Raw genomic sequence first — 8,101 nt, forward strand, 5'->3', positions numbered from 1 at the left:
TGCACTGAATGACTTTCCTTTGGAATTGTAATACAACTTCTTACCACCAGGCCAACAGACCTCCTCCTTAGCCCCTTATATTTTCATTGAAGAGAATTTTGATCTGAAAAGAAGGCTGCTCCATTACTCAGAGAATCATACACAAATGAAGTAATTATTGTGTCAACGCTATTGAAGTGACAGATACATTACACTACTTACCTCTAACTAGACCTCAGCTATAATCATTAAAATGAAACAGAAATTTGAGTGTGTTGTTGTTGTTTGATTACCTTCAAGTTGAGCACAACTCATAAAAGTCCTATGAACAAAAGCCGTGAAGCTTTTCTATAACTATCGACATTTATTAAAGTTCACAGAGTTTCCAGAGGCATGTTGTTTAGGAAGTGGTTGCCACTCCTGCTTCCTAACTTGTCTTAAACTGGGAGCTCCACCAAACACTGTCCACCATGGGGAACTGTTACGGCATTTGACACCCAGGTGGTTGTTGTTATACTCTCAAATTATCTTTATGGACAGCTATTAAAGCTTTAAAATGGAAAAGAGTAATGCTTATTAGAAATATTTAAGCCATTGTTTTTTATTTAGAATAATTATGTCTGTATTAATGAAGAAACATTAATTTTCAACATATTTGGGAAAGTAAGTGACTAGTTAATTTTATAAGAATGCTATTTTATAGGAAGCTATGGAAGCATTGAGCTCTGGTGGACTAGGGGCAAGAAGCTGTCCTGCAATCCTGAAGTGGTTCGAGGTCACCAGCTGCTCTGTTGGAGAAAGATACACAATCTCCCCCTGTGCAATTAACTGCTTCTAAACCCCACCCTCCCACCAGGGTCAGAAGGGTTGTACAGAACAGCAACATGGTAACATGGCAGCATTGGCATAGGGAGTGCGCCTCTTTGGTGGTTTGACTCCATCTGCAACAGTTAGGGAGGAAGAAGAGTAAGTAATGTGTGCAAATTAGTACCTGTAAACCATGGGAGGGTCATCTGTGAGCCAGTCCTCCCTCAGTGCAATGAGTTTAATTATTTCTTTAGTTCATTTTGTGGTCTAATATGAAAATATGCTAAATCACTTGAGTGCACAAAATGTAGCCAAAACAAATGAAAACTGATCTCACTGGTTTCTTTATTCTTTTCGTCCACTGCCATTAGGTTATTTCAATTGCTTTGCTGATACACCTCTTAGAACTCTGATTTATTTGCCTTCAGGTAACAAGAAAAGTGACAGCCACTACATGAAAACAACACCGGTAAAGAACTAAATCCTGAACCACAAGTCTACTTTGGCAAAGTCAGAAAAGCCATCCTCCAATAGAGAACCTGGCAGACAGATTGTGTTATTTTAAGACTTATCGCAAATTTGGTTCATACTTGTTTTTAAGAAGGTAGTTTATTTGCATGACATTTCACTGTTTTGCTTTGATTTATTTTCATGTTCACTCATACTTCTTGGCAACTGAACCAAACCTTTAGCTGTAGAGTCAATTCAGACTGATATTGGCCTTATAGAAAAGAATAGAATTACCCTATAAGATTTTCCATGCCTGTAAAATTTATGGAAAGAGCTCTGAAGAGGCAGTGGGTAAGCTCTTTGCCACTTACCTAAAGGTCAGCAGTAGGAATGCACACGCCATTCCTTAGTATAAGACATGACTGTCTGCTTCCATAAGACTTAGAGCTGTGGAAAGACTCGGAGGCATTCCTATACTTACATTATGAGTTGTGATGGACCTGACAAGTACACATTTCATATTATCAAAACCAAATTGGGGACACAAATTAATGTCTTAATCTATACTCAATTTACACATGCTTCGATGTGTATGATATTATTAAAATTCATACTTACTCAAAGTACTAAAACTTTAAAGTAATTGCTACCTAATTCACAAAGACTATGGCCTGGATCAGGCACACCTTAGTCTCCAGTCTGACATCATTGCTCTTCAGTACTCTAGAGAGGTCCCTGACAGCTGACTTTTCCAATGTAATTTGTCTCTTGATTTCCTGGCTGCTGGTACCAAGAGTGTTGATTGTGTAGCCAATTAAACTAACACTGTTAACAATCTCAATCGCTTCACCATCCAATTGTGTGCTATGTGTCAGAGCTGGACAATGACTAGCGATGATAGAAGCAGAATTGATGCCTTTGAGCTGTGGTTCTGGAGAAGAGTATTGAATATACCATGGACTGCTAGGAGAACAAACAGGCTCATCTTGGAGAGGGTAAAACTGGTCTGCTCCTTGGAGGCAAGAATTCTGAAGCTTCATCTGACATACCTGGGGTATGTTGCAAGGGGGGACCAGTCCTTGGAGAGGGACATCATGTTTGGGTTAGTGGAGGGAGGAGAGGAAGACCCTCTATGAGATAGATTGGTTCAGTTATTAGGGTGATGGGAGTGGGTGTGTCAGATACAATAAGGTTGGCACAGGATAGATGAGGGTTTAGGGTTCTCGTACTTAGGGTCTTTGTAAATCACAAGCGACTTGATGACACATAACAACAACAACTACCTAATTCAGATCACTATCATCCAGTCCACTCAGACTCAGTTATTCTGCAGGACAGAGTACATTGCCCTGTTGGGTTTCTGAGCAGCCTTCTCTTCTTTCATTCAGTAAGTGGCTGGTGAGTCTGAAGCACTTACCTGTCAGAGTGTACAAGAAGACATTAATTTGGGCTCCAAATTCAGTTTTAGTAATATGTAGTTTGCACCTGTGTTTCTTTAAAGGAAGGAATCTTGGTGATGGTGTAGCAGTCTGTTTCAGTAAATACTAAATTCATTGCTGTTAAGTCTATCCTGCCTGTCAGGAGCTTTGGTAGCTTATTGGTAAGGAATTACACCGCCAACACAAAAGGAACATGGTTCAAAAAAAAAAAAAAAAAGGAACATGGTTCGTATTCACCAGCTGCTCCGACTCAATGGTACACAACAACAAGCACTTGTCAGAAATTTATTTCAATGCATATGAAAGAATTACATAAAATCCACAGCCTTCACAGAAAAGAAAATATTATACATCCAAAAAGTGCATCTTTAGATATAATTAATGAGCATGTGGGAGCTAAGGAGTAAGACATTTGAATAATAACATATAAATTGGTTATTCAAACCCATGAACCTCTTTGAAGGAAAAAGATTAATTCAGATTCTACTAATTTAGTTATATTACAGGCATCCAGATTTGAAAACTCTTAAAAATGTTAGTGAGTAATGAGGAGACTAGGTACTTGTTCTGGGGTCTCTTCTTTTCATTGTCATTTAATTGAATTAACCTAATAACTGGTCATCCAATAGGTTTTTAGAGACTGGAAAATTTCAAGAAAGCAGATTGCCATCTTTCTCCTGAGACACAGCCAGTGGATTTGAACTGCTTGTGTTTAGATTGACATCACAGCTCCTTAACTACTAGACAACCAGATCACCCTGTGTTGAGCGTAAGCAATTTATTTGCAAGAAAGGAAAGGCTCAAGAAGGAGAAGCAGTGGACTTCTCAACACAAGCCTCCATCCTTCCAGAGAACACAAAGCAGCAGGATTTTATTACTTTATTCATGCTAATAAAGCTTAACATATTCACCAATTTTCTGGGAAGAAATAGCATTTTCTCATCTGAGGAGGGTCCTGGGAATGAGATGCTTGTACTTCAGTTTTTCAACATGGATTCTACTGCGAAATCTACTGTACCAGTGGGCACTACTTATTATAGGGTGATGCACATGTATAGCCTCTGGTTGCCAATTATAGTCCTCCTACTGGAAGGAAAGTCTCTGCTTCTTTTGTTGTTGTTGAGTACTGTGGAGTCAGAAATAACCCTGGCTGACTGGCCAGTGGGTTTTCTGAAGCAGTAAATTCAGAAAGAGATTGTCCATCTTTCTTTCATTGAGCAGCTGGTATATTTGAACCATCTGCCTTTGAGTTGGCAGTACAGTTTCTTACCACTAAAACACCAGTGCTACCAAAAGTTATAGTAACAGGATAGTGGACTGCACATGCTTAAGGAATCAGTTTAAGCTGTGCTTGGCCTGAAAAGTAAGTTAACAAGAACTAACTGTTTGTTCCAACATGGTGTGTTATTATTATGTGCTTTCAGGTCACCTTCAACCCATAGTGACTCTATGTAGGCAGCTCTGAAGCCTTCCCTATCCTGAGCCAGTCTCAATGATTCCGAAACACCAACCCCCATTGCCCCAGTCACTGTATCAATTCAACTCATCTGGGGTCTTCCTCTCCTGCACTGTCCCTCCACCCTTCAGAGCATGATGTCCTTCTCCAAGGACCATTCTCTCCTGGCCACATGTCCGAAAGTATAGGCAGCATGCTTTACTAGGGGGAAAAGATCTCCTTTTGGGGTTTCTGTTTTAACATAAGATTTTGTCCCTGAAATTTGTTCCTGGCTGCCTGATCTTATATAAGGACTTAGATTCCCAGTGAAGAACTTCCACTTTGTCTTATCAGGTCACTATGTGTAAGAATAGACTTAATGCAACTGTTCTTGATTTGTTTGTATGGATGTAAGGGAACAAAAATTCTGTAAATGACACAGATTTGCAAAGACTTTTAATCAGCTAAAAGAGAAGATTAAATTAAGTATACACCATACGAAACTTGGCTCAATATAGGGCAGGGTTCAGAGCTATTGTGCATAGGGTCACTTGTAGTTAACTCAATGCCACATAACAGTAACATATGAGACTTTATCTACTTTATTTTCCTTAAGTTTAAAAAATGCCTGTAGATATTTATGCTTATTGTTTTAGAAAGATTATAGTCTGAGTGGCTGTATTTTACTAACATGATGATCTGAGATTCACTCATTAGTAACTCAAATGTTAATGGTTTGAAAATTAGAACTAAACACAATGATATTAATGTTTACTCTTCCAGATATCTTCATATCATTTCACTAAAGATGTCATCTTTGCTAAAATCTTGCCAGCATAAAGGTTGTTCGGAGACCCATTATCTCCTTTGCCTTTTAATATTCCAGTATTCTGCCAAAATTTATAACTTTAAATGCATATTAACTTAAAATATCCAATGTCTGTCTGGTCAACAGATTGGAAAAGGTCCATATTTGTTCCCAATCCCAAGAAAGGTGACCCAACAGAATGTGAAAAAGTATCAAGCAATATCATTAATATCATATGCAAGGAAACTACTGCCGAATATCAGTCAAAAATGGCTAGAACAGTACATAGATATGAAACTGACAGAAGTTCAAGCAGGATTTAAAAGAGGCCATGGCACCAGAAAAATCACTGCTGGATCCTGGCTAAAAGTAAGGAATATCAAATGAATGTCTATTTGTGCATTATTGACTACACAAAAACGTTTGACTGTGTAGTTCATAACAAGTTGTGGCCAACATTGAGAAGAACGGGAATCCCAGAGCATTTCATTATCCTCATGCAAAATCTGTATCTAGACCAGGATTCTGTTGTGCGACCAGAGATGGGGAGCAATGCATGGTTTGAAATTGAAAAGAGAATGCATCAGAGTTATATTCTCTCTCTCCATACCTATTCAATCTATATGCTGAACAAATTATGCTGAAGGTGGACCCTAAGAAGAGAAGTGTGGCATCAGGATTGGAGGCACACACATCAATAACCTGCATTATGCAAATGACACAACCTTACTTGCAGAAAGTGAGGAGAACTTGAAGCACTTGTTGCAGAGGATCAAGGAATGCAGCCTTCAGTATGGACTGATTGTATCTCAATAACAAGAAAACAAAGATTCTTACCACTGGACCAATAGGCAGTGTCATGATGGATAGAGAGGGGATTGAGACTGTCTATAGCTTCATCTTGCTTGGATCCAAAATTAACACCCTTCTTATGAGCAGTCAGGAAATAAGGAGACACACTGTACTGGGAAACTCTGTAGTTAGGGACCTTTCCAAATTTTTGAGAAGTAGTGATGTCAGTTTGAGGACTAAAGTACATCTGATTCAGGCCTTGGCCTTTCTTTTACTAGCTATGCATCCGAGACCTAGAAAATGAATAAAGAAGACAGAAAAAGAATTGAAGCTTTTGAGCTGTGATGTTGAAGAAGAGCACTGAACAAACATTCTGTGGATGGCCAAAAGAATAACAGCTATGTCTTGGAGATGGTGCTGCTGGAGTGCTCTTTGAAGGCAAGAATGATGAAGCTTCACTTAATATGCTTTGGACATATTGCTAGGAAGTGCCATTCCTTGGAGAAGAACAGATGTTGGGAAGGGTGGAGGGTCGGCAAAGGAGAGGAAGACCCTCAACCAGGTGGATTGATACGGTGATTTCTGCAAAGGGCTCTTGTGCATCAGAAAGTATGAGGATGGCACAGGATAGAACAGGGTTCAGATCTTCTGTTCATAGGGTCACTATGTGTCGTGCTTCACTCAACGGCATCTGACAACAATAAAAACGTGACGCAGAACTGAACTGGGTGTTTCACACTCTGAAGCCATAGTCAAAGTTCTTGGTCTAGGCTTTTGAGTGTAGTTACAAGTTGGGTACACAATCATAACATACCCAGTCATTAAGAAGTAGTGTGAGGGATAATTTGGTGCTAGAATTTATAACAGAATGTGTAGAAGTATTTGGGGATCTGTCTGATATTACAGGAATCAGCTTTGTGTTGTCAAAGTTGTTGACAGGGATTGTTTTTTCCTGTGGAGTTAATGTAGCTCAAATGTTTCGGTCCCTAGGAATGTAACCGAGTTTATACACTGTGACTTATGCAATATTATTCACCAACACATAACTCATATGCATGAGTTCTTCTTTAACCTTCCTTACCCCATGTACAGCTTTCATATACACATGAAAAGACTGAAAATGCTATGGTTTCAATAAGCCCACAGATGTCCTCCAGTGGATTTTCAGAGGCAGTGAATCACATGAGAGGACACTGACTATCCTTCTCCCAAGGAGAAACTGGTGGGTTCAGACCACATGTCTGTGTGACTGCCGCGTTGTCTAACATATTGCTCAAGAACCAAAGGTAATAAAGGAAGAAGTTGAAGCTGTACTGAAGGCATTTGCAAAATATTAAGCCCCAGGAGTTGTTTCAACAAGCAGATGAAACCCTCAATGTGCTCACTAGCCTATGCCTAGAAATTTGGAAGACAACTACTTGGCCAACTGATTGAAAGATATCCATATTTATTTGATCTAATAGAATATAGAAAACTTTTTAACAAGGCAATCTCCTCCCATACAATTAACTCCCTCCGAAAACCTACTGGACTGTAGGCCATGGGTTTTCCAACATGATGGTACTAAAAAACAACAATAGTTAATATTACAAGTAAAATCTTGCTAACAGTCATTCAAAGAAACAATTGTAACAATATATTGGTGAGGTACTTAAAAAAAAACCAAGATGAATTCAGAAAAGGCTTTGGAACAAGGGATATCATCGCTAAAACCAGATTGGTCTTGGCAGAAAGCAGAGGATAACAAAAAGATGTTCATCGATGTTTGATTGCCTATGCAAGGGAATTTGTCTATGTGGATAATATAAAATTATGGATAACATTGAGAAAAATTATAATCTCTTAAGTAATTGTGCTCATGTGAAACCAACACATAGACCAAGAAGCAGTTGTCCAAACAGAAAAACGGAGAATCGCATGGCGCAAAATCAGGGATGATGTTCAACAATGATGTGTGTTTTCTCTATACCTATTTAACCTGTATGCTTGGTAAATAATTTAAAGAAGTTTAATTTTATGAGAAAAAAATGTGGCATTAGAATTGGAGGAAAACTCATCAACAATCTGTTTATGTAGATGGCACAACCATGCTTGAAGAAAGTAAAGATTTGAAGCAGACCATGAGGATGGCACAGCGTAAGGTGAAGTTGAGATCTTTGGTCACAGGATCACGATGAATCTTAGTGGACTCTATGGCACTGACAAAAAATATTGAAGACTTACGGTACCTTTGGTAGGACATGAACTTTATGTTCCATTGTCTCCATCCTCACTAAAAAGATACCAAATGAGGGATGTATAATCACTTACACTATATTCACCGTAGTCTTCTGATATGTCTTCACAAATATTTAGCCTAGATGAGACAACACTGCTACACAGAACTTCTAA

This window comes from Elephantulus edwardii, unplaced genomic scaffold (assembly GCF_000299155.1).
Source record: "Elephantulus edwardii isolate Elephantulus edwardi_28Jun2011 unplaced genomic scaffold, EleEdw1.0 scaffold00183, whole genome shotgun sequence".
Lineage (NCBI taxonomy): Eukaryota > Metazoa > Chordata > Mammalia > Macroscelidea > Macroscelididae > Elephantulus > Elephantulus edwardii.